General features: G+C 43.3%; 1 protein-coding gene and 1 long non-coding RNA gene across 4 annotated transcripts in view; one reads left to right on the forward strand and one right to left on the reverse strand.

The window, feature by feature from the left end:
- The window catches only part of SDCCAG8 (SHH signaling and ciliogenesis regulator SDCCAG8), a 1,349,628-nt gene that overhangs the window by 949,409 nt on the left and 380,592 nt on the right, over positions 1-19,627 (reverse strand). The window lies entirely within an intron of this gene.
- The window catches only part of LOC138295871 (uncharacterized), a 207,512-nt gene that overhangs the window by 84,580 nt on the left and 103,305 nt on the right, over positions 1-19,627 (forward strand). The gene's annotated exons all lie outside the window — the stretch shown is intronic.

Below are 19,627 nucleotides of genomic sequence, written 5' to 3' on the forward strand. Positions count from 1 at the left end.
GAGATAAGAAAATAATGACGAAGGCAGAAAGGGGGATGAAAAAAAAACCTGCAAGAATAAGCAATTGTAGATTAGTGAAAGAAAAAGGTTATGGCAACCTTGGCATTTAGCAATAGGACCCTAAAAAAAAGTTTCAGGCTCTGCATTTATGTTTTCACAAATTATACACTTGCCTCCAAATTGTCACATCCACATTTAGCAGCAGACAGCTCTCATGTTCTTATTGTTGGCATAACTGTATCTGAACGACCCTCACATTTACTAGTGCAATCAACAGCTAACCCCTGGAGGACAAAGCAGGATTATGCAGGGCAGTACTTATTTGAAGTGAAATATGCACATTTGTGCCATTTCTATGCCACCCACTCTCCAACCCCGTGTAACAAGAATTAAAGACAAACATTAACCTTTGATGTAAAACAGGAGAAATAAAGAAATGTCCATCTAATGGCTGAAATGAACAGTGTGAAAGCAGAAACCTGGGATTAAATCCCAGCTTCCCAGCGTGACCAAATTGTGTGATCCTAGGCAAATATCTTTTGTGTTAGTTTAATAAGGTGTAATGTTGCACCATGTATAGTAAGAATCTAGGCCACATGTAGGATGTACTTGACTTTCATGTGGCGTCTGCCTGACAGCCACACTCTAACCTCATGCACCAAGAATTAAAAAATAAACATAAACCTTTGTTGTGAAATAGGAGAAATAATGTTATGTCCATTTAGTGCCTAAATTGCACAAAGTGAATGCAGGAAACCTGTGTGCTGCCCATGACCTCCGTATGTCAGGTGGGTGCCACAGTGATGACTGACGGTTGTCGCTCTGCGCATTGCTCTATCAAGAAGAGGACCAGAGAACTGTCTCCCTGTGCAATGCTGTGACCTGAGGGGCTGTTTCTCTGTGTGAGCTATCACAAACCCCGTCTGCTAGGAGGAGGGCTGTTGCTCTGGAACAGTGTGCAGCTGTGAAGGAGAAGCAAGCAATTACCCAAGGAGGAAGAGACACAGTTCAACTACCCAACAATATAAAAGGACCCTAGACCTCCCGCCTGATTCAGGTAAGCCTACCGCATAGGTGGAGAAGCGTGTGATCGCCTACCATCTCTATTGTAGCATTCAGACTTCTGCTGACCGATGGGGCACTCCTAACTTACACTCTAGCAAGAGCGGATGATACTGTATACTAAGCCACCAGGCCTAGGGGGCATCTTTCGCTGACTGGCACGGTGCAGTGTGGAGGCACTTTAACTTTCTCAAAGCCAACATGGAACTGCTTCGGCTGGCTTGCTCTCCTGGGCTATAGGCCGGTATGACGGTTCATGGAGCTAAACTAAGCTTCGCTCCAGATGTTTGCAGTGGCCGACAGGTCACAAGTAAGAATCCTGGTACGGCCTACTCACACTGCAGTTCTCCAAGGCCAGTAAACAAAAAACCATTAAGTCTCATCACGTTTAAAGTGTAGTACGACGTGCTATTAAACAAAGGTTGTTGTTATAAACTGAGAGACAACATTGTCACTTTGCTGTCAGGGAACCTCAGTTGACCTAGTATCTACCAAATTAACAATAGTAAAAGACAATTTCAAAAACATTTTTCTCCTTATGAAACGTGATGGTATATGTGAGGTACAACAAAACTATTTGTACAAACTAGTATGATATTATAAATGTAAGGAGATTATGGTCTGTCATTGCGTTCTGTTCTACTAGTACAATGTTATGTTTTTACATCTGTACAAAGTGTCCCGACGTCAAAATGCTGTGGCCCACACTATGCAAAACTTCAAAGAAATAAATAGCAAATCGTCAGCAAAAGCTCATGCTGCGGCCTGGAGAATCACCTTGTCTAAACTCTAGATTTAGTAAGGGGAATGATTTATTTTGTATCATGTAAAATACCTAGGTTATTTACCAGTAATCTTCATTACTCTGGTTCTTTCTTACTCATCCCATTACTTATTCATTGAGGATTTAAAATCTATACGCCCAATATGTCACCAGTTCCCAAGTTTTCTTTCTACATCCATTTCGATATATGACACCAGTCATCCTCCTGTAAAACTCCACTGCCTCCAAATGTCCCTCCTGTTTTCCAAAGCTTTCTATCAGAATGTTGATGAAGACAGCTCCCAGAGAGAGAGTAGAGAGGGTCAAATGTACTGAGTTGAAGAAGGGCTAATCTGAGTAATGAAGATTACTAGTAGGTAATGTAGGTATTACCTCCTCATTTCCTTCCTTGTCCATTCCTTATTCACTGAGGGTATACCCAAGCAGGAAGCCTTCATCACGGTCTGGTAGAAACATCCCACAAGCCACACAGCCAAGACAACAACCCTGGGTGCTGACAAACTACTCTTGCATAATTACTGGACCCTGATATAACAAATATTGTATCATATAATAAATGTGGATTTAAGAAATCATTGAGTTACAAAGGAATCCTAAATCCAAAACATAAATGGACTCCCCTAGCCACTTCCTTCTGAGAACAAAAGGAAGAAATGAGAAGTCCAGGTGGCAGCCTGCAGGTATCTACGAAAGGAACTCCTCCAGAAGGCGGAACTATCCACTGTAGAAAACGCTAATAATAGCCCTAGAGGATTTTTGCCCAAAACTGAGCAAGCAAAAGAAGAGAACCGCTAGTCCACCCACTCACAGAAGGTTCAAAATGAACACAACCTACTTTAGCTTCCCTAAAAGTTGATAATACAGAAACCCTATGAGATCAGTCATCCCCAGCTGAACCAACAGAAAGGTCCAAGAATCTCTAGAGGGAGAATCAAAAACCTTCACTCCAAAGAGATACTGAGATCCAGAATGAGAAGGGCACTTCCTCATCTTTATCAAAGGTTGCAATAACTCTTTAAAGAAAGATATGATTGAAATATAATGCAAATCTGCCATTATACAGCTCTAAATACAGCTGACAGAGAAGAAAGCACTTCTTCAACTTAGCTAGATGAGAGAAATGGTCCCATAAAACATTACTTATAGTTAGGAATTTCTGTGAGTCTCTTGAAGAAAGGTAACTCAAAGAAATCAAAACCCAATAGTAGAATCCAGGATGAGTATAAAAATCTAAGGAATTTGTGCCCAAGTAACTAAAGATTTTAAAGGCACAAGGACAGGGCAGCAGACACATACAAAATTAAGATGGCCATTTGAGCAAATGTTGTCAAAAAATTATGCTGCAGGCACATGCATTCAGAAGAAACATGCTCTTTCCTCATCCCACATGTAACCTAGAAAAACCGGACATCCAGAACTACCAATCAATACAAGTTGGAGACTACGAAATTAGAACTTTCTGAATATTGGGATGTAAACTAAAATCGTAATCCAGGTGCCCAGTGAATAACCACCAAGGCAACCTATCCTGAATACGCCTTGTCACTTGGATGGATGTCTCATCTAACTATGGAGAAGTGTGTGACTACCTGGTACAGACTAACAACAGCCAGAGGAATAAAGAGCACAGCAGCTGCTTACCCATGCCTTTGTAACTCATTGCGTTGCCATTTCCACAATATGGCTCCACATGCTCTCCTGAACCAGTGGAAGGGTCCAACACACTGTGAAATAGGTTTGCCACTTGCTCTATGTTTTTTACCAGTATGACGAGTGTTTTAATGTCCTGGGCGATCCGAAGATTAAGAAAATCATCTAAAGCCTGTACGTTTTCTTCTTATCAGGATACAGTTGAAACTTCAAATATAAGGAAGCGCTTTAAATGTGTTCTGGTGCTGCCTTAATTAACCATTACCGCTGGTTAAAGTAAACAAAGACTGCAAAGCCATGTTAAAAATGTATACAGCAAATTTAAATAAAGTCCTATTTAAGTGTCATGTCCGGCCTCTGCAAAATCTCAAAAGATGAAAATGTGGCAAGAATTGTGCTCTTTGAAAGAAGGGCAATACCCTAATGGGAGACCAGTAATTAGAGAGAACAACTGAAGAAAACAAAGCAGACCACGGCACCACCATCGTCTATTCATAAATGTGCAGCCTTTCGCCCCTTGAAGACAATAATGTAGGCCACTGCAGCATCGTTGTTCAACTAGGGCACTCAAAGCAAGTAAAACATAAAAACTGTGAGGGTCCATGCTCCACTCACATCACAAATATTGAACCAGATTTCTCTAAAAACTGGAAGCATGGTAAATGTCCATCTAAAACACTTAATAAAGCATATTGCCGAGTGTACTTTGATAAGAAGGTACCTGTGTAGTCAATCTAATTTAGCTTTTATTAGAACATTGGAATGCTGGGGGCTCCATTCAAAACAATGGAGTGCTGCGGGCTTTTACTGGCCGGTAAAAGCCCGCAGCGCCAACATTCCAATGTTCACTTTGTTCACAGCTGTTGCTGTGAACAAAGCCTCACGGAGCCCGAGGGGATTTTAATCCCCTCGGGCTCTGTGAAATTTTATTTTTTTAATAGAACATTCTGCCCTGTGTGGCAGAATGTTCTAATAGCCTTAGAACCCGCCGTAGCGGGCTCTACCGGCTATTAAAGTCCCTCTCCCTTGTTAAATGCCCTTGCCTTCGGCTCGGGCATTTAACGTGGGGAGCGGGCCTTTAATAGCCGGTAGAGCCCGCTACGGCGGGTTCTAAGGCTATATTAAAATTCAGAAGGTTAGTTTAGTCTTTTTGGCTTGCAGGTCTGTGGTCCCATCACCTAGTGACTTTTAATCTACTTAGGTTGCTCTGTCTTAGCCCATTTATTTTATTATTTATTTTAAGATGGCTGCTATTGTTTATAGTTAGAGAAATGTTTTGATTTTCATTATCAGTGCCACTCTGTTAAGGTGTCATTATCAGCCTCATAATCAAGTGATATACACAGGTATTCACATAATGTCCCTTTTCTCACGTACGTGTGACACAAACATAATGTACACTTGTTGGTAATTGTTTATATACTTGTCGCCACAAATCTGACCCCTCATCTATTGTTTGGGAACATACCTGCATCAGGAGTCCTACATGATCTGTATAAATACATTTCACACAGACAAGGTTATCAGAGAGATTCCTTCCCGATGTCATCTATTCTGTATGTCACCTCGTTGCAGAAATCAGCCTTCGTGTCACCACAGAGTCTGGCCTAGAGACCTCATTACAAGGTAACAAGAGTTGGGTGGGCTCTTCTCAAAGACATGGTACTGGCAGATTAGGTTTATCATACCTAGCTATCATTAGGTTAGGTTTTATTAGGTTTTCTATGCTAGGGATTTTACATTTCATGTTATTGCAAGCTGGTGGGATTTTTTGTATACATGACTCATCTTCACAATCATGCTACTTATATTGTTCATTATCCTAATCATTGCAGCTCATTCATTTTACCATAGATTGTAGTCTTTCCAATAAACCTATTGAAAACTCTCCTGCATCTCCTTCATTGTCTGTGTTTCTGAGACTTTTTGCTAACAAGAGGAAAAGGATAACTTCCATTCCACAAAACTCCCCTGAAATTTTACAATCTAGAGTCCATGTGTAAGGCTGCCAGAAATCACCCTTTGCTGTTTCGGTTTTTGGTAAGGTACTCCTTGTGTGCCAGGAGGGTTGGGCTGACACAGATGCAACTTGTTGTAGGATTGGCTTAGTCGCCAACAAACAAAAGTGCTGTCATCCCTAAACCATCAGTCTTGCCTAGGAGTGAGAGTCCAACTATGACATCTGCGCTTTCATTACCACACAGGACAGAGATCACTCACCTCTTTTTAAATGAACATAAGCAGGCCTCTGCACCGGATCATGCTCCTTGAAGCAAATACAGTAGCTCACACTGCTCTCCTGGCATTTATGACCAGTAAAGCTATCCAAACAGGTTCTGGCACCATGGCCTACTTGGTGCAAGGGTGTGCCCATCAGACAATAAAGAGGACAACCTCAAAGAGCTCGGAGTGTGCCTCCACTACGAGTGGATGTCCACTAGGGTACCCAGACATCCAACATAGGCAAAACCTATTGCGTGAGCTGGACATGTCTGCCAAATCTGCAATCCCCTGCATTGCCTCGGCTGAAGCATAACAATTAAGAGAGACCACTGCACTACCTCAAAAATGTAAAATCAAAATAAACAAACAGTAAATGAATAAAAGCGTCACTGCAGCTATCGAAAGCCCCAAATAGAAACTGCAAACACAAGATTAAACAAGCAATGGCAAAGCAAATAGATTTCCCCTATTGTCCATGTCATGGCACTTTTTTAGCTTTGTTATATTGCACAGCAGCTCAACTACTCTGCAATATGCAAAATCGAACAATGACAGTCAGTAGAATTCACATAGGCGAAACCTATTGGCTTTGCCAATGCTTGTTTTATGGTACAGGCATTGACTTCAAAGTGACCAACAGGCTGGCTTGCTCTTTACAAATGAGAGATCTTATCCTAACCTATGACACTTTCAGAAGTCTTCAGAATGAATGGGCCATAAACACTGAAGTGGCCAAAATAAACCTACATTAGAGTGACACAGGGTTAGCAGGGTTGCTAATGGAACTATGCTATCTCCCCTTTTCACCTGCATTTGTAGAATCTTTGTGAAATAACACTGTGTAATTGTGATACAGATTTCAGAAAGAGCAGGAGATAAAACATAACACAGCAATCCAGCTGAAAATGCAGAAATTTGCATCAGTAGATCCTGTGGCATCCTTGGTACACTACTGGGTACTGCTCCAGTGTGTGACACTCCCTGAAAATAGTTAAATGAATGATGAAAGTGTTTGTCTTCCAAAATTAAAATATGTACTAAAAACAGTGATTGCATTAGAACGTAAAAAATACCTGAAATAAAACCGATAAACCCAAAGCAATTCCATGTGCAAAGCAGAACCATTACTGAAAGGCTGAAGGGGATTAGGCTGTAATGGTGCGTAAACATCTCATGTTTAGTCTGCTGATTGTTGGTCTTAAATGCTTTTAATCCCTTCGCTGCCAGGCCTTTTCCCCCTCAGGTGCCAGGCCTTTTTTTGGCTATTTGGAGCAGTTCGCGCCTAGGCCTGCATAGCTTTTTGTCCACATATGCTACCAGCGCCAAATTTGTGTCCTTTTTTTCCAACATCCTAGGGATTCTAGAGGTACACAGACTTTGTGGGTTACCCTGGAGAACACCAAGAAATTAGCCAAAATACAGCAAAAATTTAGTGTTTTTTTTTTTTTTAAATGGGGAAAAAAGGGCTGCATAAGAAGGCTTGCGGTTTTTCCCCTGAAAATTGCATCAAAAAAGGGTTTGCGGTGCTAAAATCACCATCTTCCCACCTTTCAGGAACAAGCAGACATGAATCAGAAAACCATATTTTTCAACACAATGTTGGCATTTTACTGGGACACACCCCATTTTACTATATTCTGTGCTTTCAGCCTCCTTCCAGTTAGTGACAGATATGGGTATGAAACCAATGCTGGATACCGGAAAGCTATACATTTCTGAAAAGCAGACAAAATTCTGAATTCAGCATGGGGTCATTGGTGTAGATCCTACAACGTTTTCCTACAGAAAATAACAGCTGAAATAAAAAACATCTTGAAATTGAGGTAAAAAAACTGCCATTTTTTTCCACGTTTTACTCTAACTTTTTCCTGCGATGTCAGATTTTTTAAATCTATATACCGGTACGTCTGCTGGACTCTTCTGGTTGCGAGGATAGATAGGGCTAGTAGGTTCATCAAGAACCCTAGGTACCCAGAGCCAATAAATGAGCTGCACTTTGCAATGGGTTTTCTTTGTATACCGGGTGTACAGCAATTCATTTGCTGAAATATAAAGAGTGAAACATAGGTATCACAGAAACCTTTGTATTTCCAAAATGGGCACAAGATAAGGTGTTGAGAAGCAGTGGTTATTTGCACATCTCTGGATTCAGGGGCCCCCATATTAGCATGTGAATTACAGGGCATTTCACAAATAGAGGTCTTTTTACACACTGTCTTACATTTAGAAGGGCAAAATGTAGAGAAAGACAAGGCGCAATAACACTTGTTTTGCTATTCTGTGTTCCCCCAAGTCTCCCGATAAAAATGGTACCTGACTTGCATGGGTAGGCCTAGTGGCTGCAACAGGAATCGCAACATGGACACATCACATTTTTACATTGAAATCTGATGTGTTTTTTGCAAAGTGCCTAGCTGTGGATTTTGGCTCAGCCGGCACCTATGCAAACCTACCAAACCTGTACATTTGTGAAAACTAGAAACCTAGGGGAATCCAAGATGAGGTGACTTGTTGGGCTCTCACAAGGTTCTGTTACCCAGAATCCTTTGCAACCCTCAAAAGGTGGCAAAAAAAAAAAAAAGACCTTTTCCTCACATTTCGGTGACAGAAAGTTCTGGAATCTGAGAGGAGCCAAAAATGTCCTTCCACCCAGCATTCCCCCCAAGTCTCCCGATAAAAATGGTACCTCACTTGTATGGGTAGGCCTAGTGCCAGCGACAGGAAATGCCCCAAAACACAACGGGACACATCACATTTTCACAAAGAAAACAGCATTTTTTTGCAAAATGCCTAGCTGTGGATTTTGGCCTCTAACTCAGGGGGCACCTAGGGAAACCTACCAAACCTGTGCATTTTTTAAAACTAGACACCCAGGGCAATACAAGATGGGGTGACTTGTGGGGCTTTCACCAGGTTCTGTTACCCAGAATCTTTTGCAAACCTCAAAATGTGGCCAAAAAAACACCTTTTCCTCACATTTCAGTGGCAAAGTGGAATCAGAGAGGAGCCTCACATTTCCTTCTACCCACCATTCCCCCAAGTCTTCCGATAAAAATGGTACCTCACTTGTGAGGGTAGGCCTAGTGCCCACGACAGGAAGTGCCCCTAAACACCATGTGGACAAATCAAAAATATCAAATAAAGAACTATATGTTTTTCTTGGGGGTGGGGGTTTACCTGCGTTTTTGGTCCTGGGCTCAGCAGGAATATAGGGAAACCTACCAAACCCAAACATTTCTGAAAACTAGACACCCGAGGGAGTCCAGGGAGGTGTGGCTTGCGTGGATCCCCCAGTGTTTTTTCCCAGAATCCTCGGCAAACCTCAAATTTTGGTAAAAAAAGAAATCACATTTTTCCCACATTTCTCTGTGGGATCACTGCACCAGCACAAATTTTCTACCACCCAGCAGTCCCCTCAGTCTCTCAGTAAAAATGATACCTCACTTGTGTAGGTGGGCCAAGTGGCTGTGACAGGGAAGAGCCAAAAACGTGTTGAAAATGACAGGGAACCAGAGCCGGTCCAAAAGGGGAGTGTTGAAAAAAAAATACACGTTTTTAGGCTGACAAGTGAAGCAGAATATTTATCGGTATAGATGCGACAACGCTGGGTGGTAGAAATGTTGATGATTGCTGCAGATTCCATCACAAACATGTGGGGAAAATGTGTGATTTCCAGCAAACTTGGAGGTTTGTAGGGCATTGTGTGTAAGAAAATGGTGCGGGGTGCATGCGAAGCACACCACCCTGGACTCACCCAGAAGTTTAGTTTTCAGATGTGTCTCGGTCTTGTAGATTTTTGTACATGGCAGCGTCCCAAAGTCCAAAAAGTGCAGTCCTCACCATTCCAACTGGAACGATTTTGAAAGTTAGACAAGCTCTCATGGTCCAAATGTAAAACCAATGTCCTCTTGCTTGCCATTGGGATAAGATATTTTAGTGTGCGGGGGGAGAGCTGAGAGACTGTTACCCTCTTCAGTTGGGGTGGGGGCATAACCACCCCAGTATTTTTTATTTTTTTTCAATTCCCTGGCACATACTAGGCTTTCTCCCCCTTCCCAGGTGTGGACCAGGGGTAACTGCCACATTTGCCCACAGGTGGGAAAAACAACTTTGTCCCCACTTATTTGGGGTGGGGGTATGGCCATACTCCCACCCTCTTTAAAAAAAAAATAAAAAAAATTATTTCCTGGTGTCTGGTGGGGTTTCTTAACCATTTCGTCTTTGGCACCCAAGGGGTCAAACATTATTGTTTCTTCCTTCAACGGGCAAGAGCACACATTGCCAGCATGTTTAATACATTCAAACATTGCAAATAATAGTGTATGGGAAGAGGCAGGTGTGCGAGTGAAATTTACAGTGTTTAGTGCCTCATCACTGTGGAGACTTCTGAAGCTGTTGTAACGCACGGTAAGATCTATTTATACAACAGCTTCGGAAGTCCCAGCTTTCCAAAAGATGTTTCCCATTGAGACTTATAACAGCTTTTTTTTTTTTTTTAAACCTTAACAAAAAACAAAAAAACGAACTTAACTAATGCTGTTCATATGCCCACAAATTCAAAATATGAACTTGCGCTTCCATACAATAATATTGTGTGTGCAATGAAACGAAATGGACGCACTGCACAAATAAATTAATGTACTGGATTCCTTATACCGACCATGGGGGAATTATTTTAAAAAATGACGATAAATTGAGAGACGGTGTTCTCAATATAATGTGCTACAATACCGGGTGCTTGTAAACATTTTCGCTTCTTCCATATTTACACAAGAGCACACAGTGCCAGCATGTTTAACCGGTACGCATATGAAATGTAAAACCAGTAAAAAACTGTCACGTTTGACGTCAGTTGAACCTGTGTTTCGTTATGGTCTAACGCATCGCTTTTTTGACTCATTGGGCCAAGCATGCGGTAGTTACTAGATAGTTTTACAGGCAGGATAGATGCACCACCTGACAGTGCCCATGCAAATATGGATCACCGTTGCACTTCCAATAGCGTTTATACAGTTAGTTTGCGTGAAATACTCACAGGACTAAAACATTACAGAATGGTTAAAAGGAATGGAGAGGCGCCCGCCAAGCTTTGTTTTACTGCCAAGTGCAATGCAAGCCTGATTTTGTGCACTGGCCAAAGAAGCTTAATATTTATAAAATAGCAAATAACAAAATTGGGGAGCATACGCAATGTAAAACCAGTTTCAAAACGTCAAATATGTCATCAGTTGAACCCATGTTTTACCATGCACGAAAGTGTGGCTTGTTTAAATCAACAATGGTTGTAACAAAACAATGTTTATAAAATGTGCAGATTTGAAACTGGGTTTACATATATGATTCCTGATTTTTTTATTTGCAATTTTATAAATATAACCTTTGTTTGTAAAGATGATCTAAGTCACCAATTAAGCTTGTGATAAGGTGTGCTGCCTCCAGGAAAAACAAAAGTAACAAGCTCGATTACTAGCCCAGCTTCAAAAAACACGCGCAGTCATCAATAGAGCTGCATGGCAAAGAACAAAGTAGATCAAGCAAGCGGATTAAATCTGGAACAGGAAAAAGCACTTGATCGACGCTCCACAGACTCGAAAACACAGAAAATCGAGCAGAAAAGAACAGGAAATAACGCGCCCAAGCCAATAACAAGCGAGATAAACAGAGTGACAAGCAACAAAACAAATGGAAAGCTGGAAGAAGCTGAAGGTGGGCTGTGAGCCCCATTGAACAAATGTTTTTTACTTACAAAAGGCTTCACAAGTGCATTGCAAGCACTGTGCAGGCGAAACCTAAACAGGCAGAACCTTTGGAGGTAGTTGAGTTTATAGGAGAATTACTTGTCATCCATAAAAAAGGAAAAAAGCTTGGGAAGTGGTGACCATTTGAGGGAGGAAGGATAAATCCTCAATGAGTAAATGTAGGAAAGTGCCTTTGTTGGCATGGTTAACCCCCCCTCCCCCCACTTTCTTTCCTGATATTGATGAGAGTGTGCTGGGACCTTCCTAACCAGGCCTCAGCACCAGTTTTATTTCCCAAAATCCGTACCTTTGTTTCAACAATAGACACCCCCATGGCACACAGTTAAGTCCCTTGTAAAAGGTACCCCTGGTTCCAAAGGCCCTGTAGCCAGAAAAGGCCCCCCAAGGGCTGCAGCATGTATTATGCCACCCTGGGGGACCCCTCACCAAGCACATGCACACTGTCTTTGCAGCTTGTGTGTGCTGGTGGGGAGAAAAAGGGAAAGTCGACATGCCCACTCCCCTCCCCTCAGGGTGCAATGCCCACAAACCACTGCCTGTGGCATTGGGAAGTCACCCCTCTAGCAGGCCTTACAGCCCAAAGGCAGGGTGCAGTATAACACAGGTGAGGGCATAGCTGCATGAGCAATATACACCTACAGTATCTAAGTCCATTCTTAGACATTGTAAGTGCAGTGTAGCCATATTGAGTACATAGGGTCTCGAAGTCTGTCATTACAAACTCCACAGCTCCATAATGGCTTCACTGAATACTGGGAAGTTTGGTATCAAACTTCTCAGGACAATATACCAACACTGATGCCAGTGTGGGATTTATTGAAAAACGCACCCAGAGGGCATCTTAGAGGTGCCCCCTGTAAGTTAGCCAAACTGCTAGTGCAGAACTGACCAGTCTGTGCCAGCCTGCCACTTTCAGACAAGTTTCAGACCACATGGGGTGAGAGCCTTTGTGCTCTCTGTGGCCAGAAACCAAGCCTGTTCTGGGTGAAGGTGCTTCACACCTCCCCACTGCAGGGACTGTAACACCTGGTGATGAGCCCAAGGGCAATCCAGTTAGTGAAGTTGCCCCCCCCCCCCCCCTCAGACAAGCCCCACTTTTGACAGCAAGTCCAGCGAGAAAATTAGGGAAAGCAGGGAGGAGTGACCACCTCAGCTAGTACCACCCATAAGGTGTCCAGAGCCGAGATGACCCCTCCCTGCAGAATCCTCCATCTTAGTTTGGAGGTCAGGTACCAATAGGGTTAGGTTTGTGCCCACCTCCTCAAAGGGAGGGAACACAAGAAGGGTGTAATCACCCTCAGGGACAGTAGCCATTGGCTACTACCCTCTGACCCCTGCAATGCCCCTAAATCAAGGATTTAAGGGCTCCCCTGAACCTACTTCTTCAGTTTCCTGGCGACCTCAGAAGAAGAAAGAAGGAAGACTGAGAAGCTGAAACTCCAGCAGAGAAGAAGGAAGCCGAAAACTGACTTGGTCCCAGCCCTACCGGCCTGACTCCTGCTTCAGAGAACCTGTAAAAGAAAAGTGACGCATCCTGCGGGTCCAGCGACCTCTGCCAAGCCTCCAGAGGACTGCATGCATCACAGAAGACCAAGAACTCCTGTGGACAGCAGCCCTGTCCAAGAAGAAACTACATCTAAGGACTCCAGGGTCTCCCCAGATCTGCAGGTCCTGACCACTCTGCACCCAATGCCCACAGCCCATGTCCAGGAGGCCCAACTTAATAGAGAGGATATCTGAGCAAGTGCCTACCCTGGGTTGACCTCTCCTGTCCCCCACGACAACGCCTGCAGTGTGAACCCAGAGGACCCCCTTGACTGCGAAAGCTTCGGACCAAGATATCCGACGCCAAAAGGTACACCACTGCACCCGCAGCCCTCAGGCCTTGGAGAACGCGACCTCAGGTGCAGCAATGTTCAGCAGGCGGTCCTCCTACTTGTCCAGCCTGTGGTTTTCTGGAACCGATTTCCAGGACCCAGCCTGCAGCATCTAAGTGACCCCGTGTTCCCCTCATAGAAAAGCATTGGGAGCCCGACGCTCTGTTTGCACCCTGCACCCGGTCACCGCTGAGGATGTGAGTTTGATGCCTACTTATGGGTCCCCCAGTGCTCCTCTAAACTACCCAGGTCTGCCCTCCGAAGATGCAGGTACTTACCTGCAAGGAGATCTGAAACAGAGTGTCCCCAGTCTCCATAGGAGCCCATATTAAATTTGCCTCAACTTTGCCCTGTGCACTCGGCAGGCCCCATGTTGCTGGTGGTGGGTGTTTGGGGTTAACTTGAACCCCAACCTTTGGACTTCCTAACCACAGAGAATGGAACTGTAAGTTATGTACTTACCTGTAAAACGTACTAACTTTTCTTTCCCCAGCAACTGTTTATGAAAATTGCAGCCAACTTTGAAAACAGATTATTGCCATTTAATGAAAAACTGTACATCTTACCAATCCAAATCAAAGTGGTATTGATACATATGTGAAATACTTTTTAATTTATGTACGTATCTGCAACTTGAACCTTGTGGTTCTAAAAATAAAGAAATGATATTTTTGTAATATAAAAACCATTTGTCTGGAGTTAAGTCATTGAGTGTGTGCTTCTATTGTCTGTGTGTGTACAACAAATGCTATGCACTACCATTGGATAAGCCTAAGTGCTCAACCACACCACCACACAAGAGAGCATTAGTATTATCTACTTTAGCCTCTGAGGAACCCCTGGACTCTGTGCACACTATATTGCATGTTGATATAGTATGTGCAGAGGCAGCTTCCTTCAGTAAGGAATGAAATGAGCAAAGGAATGAGGAAATAAAGGCATTTTTGGCAGAAATGTACAGAAAGACAGTGGTTCTTAACGTTCTGATGTCTGTGGATGTCTAGGAATCTTTACGATATGAACATCAAACATTATAGAAAATAGAGAACTAATGATATATTAAACCATGTCACAAATCACAAAATATTTTTATTTAAATCACAAACACACAAAAAATACAAAAATCGTGAACTTAACTTTAATAGGGAGGTTGGAGTTTTTTTATATTTGGTTTCATTTCTAAAAGACACAATTATGTTAGACTCTAGCATATCACTGTCTAATCGTCAATACTAGATTATTTTCCCTATCCTTTTACTGCTCCCTGGAATCAAGCTAAAGATACCAACGTAATTTTCAAACTCAGACTTCAAATTCCTTCACATTACAGATCGCTTAGAGATAGTTTAACATTTTAATTTTTACATTTTTCTTTTTTAAGTATGCACACTTTATCACTCTTTAAAATGTGGTTTTCTGATCAGTCGAGGACCCCGAGTAGGCGCTGGCACCCTAGGTTAAGAACCACTGCACTGGGATGCAATGAAATTATAACATTTCTGAACCTAATGCGCCAACTGTTACAGAGAGCGACAAGTGAGCCCAAAAATATAAATATGCACCACTGCTTCGAAATTCTGCACAGATATATTTAAATATGCAGGTGCGAGCACAAACAGTGCCAGTCCAGCCCCTTTATTTGGAGCATTTTCCCAAGTTGGTCCACCTTCACCCAATAGAGTGAACACATATACAAACACATTCATAATCCCAACCGACAACTGTGTGTCCAGCAGCACCACTGGATGCAGCAGAATCATGTGACCTCTTTCTATGTGCTGTACAATAATTGGAGCAAAAAGCCTGAAATACACTGAGTGCACAGCACCACTAAGTCTTTTTTGTGCGGAATGAATCGTGTTTCCCCATGCAATTGTAAATAACTTGCAGGAGAGGTCTTTGTATACTGCTTTACTGGTGCACCATTGGATGCATTACTTAGCACACTTAAATTCAATCAAGTATTGCATGAAGCAACTCATGTGCAAGAATCACATAACATTGCACACTGTGCATACAACGTTTGTTTAAAACTGGGCGCAAGCACCAATTTGAAACGCTGAAGTAATCACAGTAAATCCAGTGACAAAGTAACATGAAATTAAATAATGTGCCAAGAGATTAAGGGGCAGATTTACAAAAACTTTTATGAGTATGAGAAGCAATACTGTAGGACCACCCTTTCCTGCACAATGTCATATATCGGCCCCGAAACATCAAACTTTCCACTAGTAAAAGTGCCAAATGTGGCCAGCCCTTTTTTCTGTTTTACTAATTGAATATTCCCTCAATATATTCATTACAATCCAATTTATATCTTTTGGTGCTAATTTACAAAGGCATGGAAAGCAGATAAAAAAGTACTACTGGAGTATTATTCCATTATATACTCCATAATATCTTTGTGAATAAGCCACAAAAAGGTTAGCACTATTCCTGTGCCAGTGAGTAGCCAATTACAATTCTTGTGTCACAGCATGCTCATAACAGCTGTTGCCATACTCCTTACTTCAGGACTTTTCACACAGATCTTGTTTCAGACCAACTCTTCCACCTCTCCTACAGTATTTTACTTATTTTAGCTGTTACTATTCCCCAACTCTTACCTTCCTGCTGAGCAATTCCAGCTGCCCCTTAACCCATCTGTGTGATGGGGACAATTAATGGAGCCTGGTTTTCATAAATCTTTGCAATTTTCCCATCTTAGGGTACAGGTAGGTTTGATCAATGGAGCTAGGTCATGTGCAAGTTGTCCTTGTGTGACTTTAAAAGGTGCATGCCTGGAGTGGTGCACTACTTTTGGAACCAGTAGAATGTTACATGCTATACTTTTCCCCAGTCACAGTTAGGTGTTAAGGTTGTGTCTTTCTAAAGTGCCAAGAAGCATTAGAGGGCTCGACAAAAACATTAGAACATACATTTCTGAGTATGAAAAGTTGTTTATGGAGTGTGATGTTCACCAGCGCTCAACGTTTGAGCATGCCAACTGCCATCTCAACAGCACAAAGGTGTTATTGTTATATTTAGTCTATTTCCTAATTGAGAAAGGCATTTCCGGTACTTCCAGCTCCTGGCCTCCCTTCAACTGTTCCCGATTTTTGGGCCTTTCCCCTCACCACACTATGTTTCTCTCCTCAGCAAAGCAAATGCTAAGAGCAACGGCTCTTTTACTCATATTTTCTCTCTGCTGTCTGCTGACCGCAGTTTGACTGGTCTTAAGTCTACCAGCTTTATATCTACTAGGCCTTTGCTAACCAAAAGGAGTCCGAATACTCATGTCCAGAAAGGTGCATCTCCCTTCATCCCACAATATAAAATGAACTGAAGGGCTTACTACTTTGAGAAGTTTTGTTATTTCTGTGAGAATAAAATTGATTTTAATGACTAAAACAAAAATAGAAAAAAAGGCTGCCTTGATGTACAGGCCATAAACGAATGGATTGGTTGGAAGTTCCTACTGGGGTGTGAAGCCGAAGGAGAGGGATGATGCTGTGAGGGTGGGAGGCAAACACTGGAAGTGTGCTCTTGCCTCGGCTACTGCAGTTCCTCATTTATATATTACAGCTGCTCTGAAAACTGGGTGTCTTGGGCCACAGAATTGTGAACAAGATAAGACATTAGTGATCCCAAAGCCAGTGAGCTGATTGTAAAGAGGCATGATGGAACGACGCGAAGCGGCGGGAGGCACCCTCTTTGAGGTCACACCTCTAAACTGAGGTCAGTATTGCAAAATGTAGCAATACAGTGGCACTTTGCAGCCAGTGGAGGAATACAAATAAGGTCTGTCAGGCGGTGTAAGCCAATGCATCGGCTCAACTGAAAAGCGGCTTGAGGTACTACTGGACATAGGGGTGCACCAAAACAAGACTGGGGCAATTAATGGCCTAGAGGACGATGGCTGGACTCTACCATGTCAAAGACTGTTTATCTGTGGATTGGTGACCAGGGGGTGGATGATCTGTAAGGATCATAAGAAATGGCAACAACGAGTCGAAGTGGGTTGCTGAAGATGCTTTGTTGGAAGCTCTTGAACTCTTGAACAGAAGTGGAAGAGTTTTAAGAAAGACCGCAGCTGCAAGCAGATACTGCTTTTGGCTGCTTGGGCCAAAGCTGCGCCCTGGCTACGATTTGTATTCTCCTTCTTGTCACGGGCTCTTGCACTCTATGCTCTGAGACTTTATGAGTTTTGGAACGCTGAACAAGCATCTGCACAAAGTCCACATGGAAGCTGGTATTGGAGCAGTACGACTGTGCCCTTGATGTAAACAGTAAATGGTAGCTAGGTTTAGGTAGTAATAATCGATAGGAAGCATAAGTTACTAAACTGTAACCATGTTTTTCTTCAGATGAATTCCTATTGAAAAGATACGCACTGTGTAGTCCCACTCCCATGCAGTGTCCACAGCAATTTTTAAAACTTATTTTTACAAATCATATGAATTATAACTTCTTGACACCTCCATGACAAGGCTTCCCCTCTGGAACAATACTGGTATTCGCATAGGGTGGACCACGCTTTACTGGTGCCCATGGCGCAGAGCTGGGATTCTGAGAATCCTAATGGAAATAGAGTCCTTATTCCCTGTTGTATGTCTTCTTTGCACTATAAAAATGCACTCTTACTAGCCAGTCTTCTAGGTATGGGTAAACATGTATGCTTTGTCTTCTGAGGTGTGCTGATACCTCTAGACGCCCCAGTTGAACGCCGCCAGCCATATCATGACTTGTGATACGCCCTGGCTGTGTCCTGCTGGCGGGTGCTGCTGGCGGTAGCAGCGCCCTTTCCCGTTCCCCGCCGGAAGACCTCCTAGAACAAGGTAAGTCGGGCTTCGGACAGGGGAGGTGGGTTGGGGGTATTGTGTGTGTCTGGTTGTGTGCATGAATTTGTGTGTGTGTGTGTGTGTGTGTGTGTGTGTGTGTGTGTGAATGCGTGTGTGTGAATGCGTCTGTGTGTTGTGTTGTTTGCATGGGTGTATGCGTGTGAGTGAATGCGTGTAAGAATGGTGAAGTGAGTGCGTGTCTGCATGTCAGTGTGATTGTGTGTAAGAATGTGTGCAAGCATGTCTGGAAGTACGCGTGTATGCTGGTGTGAGTGATTGGGTGTATGCGTGGTGCGTGTCTCTTGGTGTGTGTGTGTGTGTGTGTGGGGGGCAGAGTGAGGATCGGATGGGGTGGGGGGAGTTTGGATGCAAGGGGGGTGGGGTGTGTCAGGTGTGTGTTGGGGGTGGGAGGGAGTTTGGATGCAAGAGGGGTGGGGGGGTGTCTGGTGTGTGTTGGGCAGTGGGAGGACCCACTTACCAGTGACAGGGAAGAATTCCCTGTCACCGGTAGGGCCTACCCCCATGGTTTTCGTGGCGTTGCTAATGCCACGAAAACCATGGTGGTAGGCAGGTTCAAAATGCCTCTGGTATTACGCCGGCCTGGAGACTGACATCTCCAGCCCGGCAGCTGATACCGCCATGGCGGTATGAGTAGAGAAGTGGCGGGTTGGCTGCAGGCAAACCACCATTCTCATAATGTCGAGGTATGTACTGCCGGCCTGTTAGCGGTACTACCGCCACATTAATACTCACCGCCGGGGCAATAATGACCCCCTATATTTTCTAAATTCAGCCATTTTCCCCCAAATATCAGCTAATGAGTTCTGCAAATAAAAGAAAATTTTTGTCTCAACCATACACTTTACAAATTTTGGTACACATATATTAATTCAACCAACTAAAAGCTTCTGGGTTGCTCACAGGAGAGCTACTTACAGGTATGTGGAGAGCTACCAGTCGCTCACTTGCGGCGCGCATTAGAGAAGTCTGCTCTATCCTGACCCCTTTCTCAGTTCCCGCTTGACGACTCAAACTCCAAAACTTTCCAGGCAGCATTTGAACTTACTAGCATATGAGTTTTGAAAAGGTCATCAAAATTTGTCAAACGGCGCCAAAGTAACTCACTCTCTCACACACACATAAGGGCATGCGTGGTAACGGCATGTGTGGCTCTGTCATACAACCTTCTTAATGGCATGACAGTCTAAGCTGCAAACATATTTTGAATTAAGTCAGTAGGACCCTTCTTTTAAGCTTTAAACATCATCCCATTCCGTGTACAGAGACTGATCATATTAGCATTACATTTACTCTTGCATGGTCCCTAATTACGCGGGATCTGGCAAGCAGCCATGTGATGAGTCTATCCAGAATCTGGGCCAATCAATGGCGCAACAGAGGTCCCCGCAACCCCCACAGTGCGGAGGGTCCCCAGGCTCCAGGGGATATATG

The sequence above is a fragment of the Pleurodeles waltl genome, chromosome 5 (genome assembly GCF_031143425.1).
Source record: "Pleurodeles waltl isolate 20211129_DDA chromosome 5, aPleWal1.hap1.20221129, whole genome shotgun sequence".
Lineage (NCBI taxonomy): Eukaryota > Metazoa > Chordata > Amphibia > Caudata > Salamandridae > Pleurodeles > Pleurodeles waltl.